This window comes from Amphimedon queenslandica, unplaced genomic scaffold (genome assembly GCF_000090795.2).
Source record: "Amphimedon queenslandica unplaced genomic scaffold, v1.1 AMPQUscaffold_9_Cont27964, whole genome shotgun sequence".
NCBI classification, from domain to species: Eukaryota; Metazoa; Porifera; class Demospongiae; order Haplosclerida; family Niphatidae; genus Amphimedon; species Amphimedon queenslandica.
This window is the reverse complement of record NW_003559631.1, coordinates 1-718: the sequence shown is the minus strand read 5'-3', so window position 1 is coordinate 718 and position 718 is coordinate 1. Positions and strand designations below refer to the sequence as shown.

General features: G+C 32.9%; 1 long non-coding RNA gene across 1 annotated transcript; it reads left to right on the top strand.

Moving 5' to 3' along the window:
- Positions 1–342: 342 nt before the first annotated feature.
- On the top strand, positions 343–690 carry LOC109593710 (uncharacterized). The gene is made up of 2 exons (XR_002191124.1): positions 343–449; positions 498–690. It is a non-coding gene; the product is annotated as an uncharacterized LOC109593710 (long non-coding RNA).
- Positions 691–718: the final 28 nt, after the last annotated feature.

The window sequence follows — 718 nt, the reverse complement described above, 5'->3', positions numbered from 1 at the left end:
AAAATAACTTATGTGGTGAATGCATAAAACATGCATTGTTTCACAAGTATGCACTTCCAGTCAGAAATTGATTACACAATACAGATCTGATTTTTAAATTTGGTACTCACAGATTGAGAAAAAAATTCCTTTCCAGCAATATCCCGTTTATGACAATGCACAATAAAATTTTGGAAGTTATGGATGCTGTTTGGACGATTGCTCTGGAATACTAGTACAGAGAAAAGCCATTTTAAGTTATTTTCAATGTTTCCGTGTCATGCCCGTTCATGTAGTACATGAAACCACGCCTACCAGGAAAAACCACACCCAAATCAATTAATAAACGGGGAATGAAGAAAGAAGCACTTTTCACTTGCTTTTCACAGCATTTGAACTATCATTTCTTGTATATTGGACATCGTAAGAGTTGTCTAAAGCCCTGCCATTCATGGTGGCTTCAAATACTAGTAAGTTTTTTCATTACCTAGTTACAGAGTTATTATTACGTCCTCTAGTGCTAAAAGTCCTAATTATGAACTGTTTTGAACACGGATCATCCCCATACTTCATTCAAATCCAACCATCGCTTTTCCTTGAGTTTACAGGTAATATATATATTATTTTTATTTAGAAGTATAATTAAGTTCTTTACATGTAACGTTAAAATAGTTTATTGTCTTTGCACTTGTGGATGAATCCTATGAAAAATTTGTTGTTATTGTTATGTTTAATAATG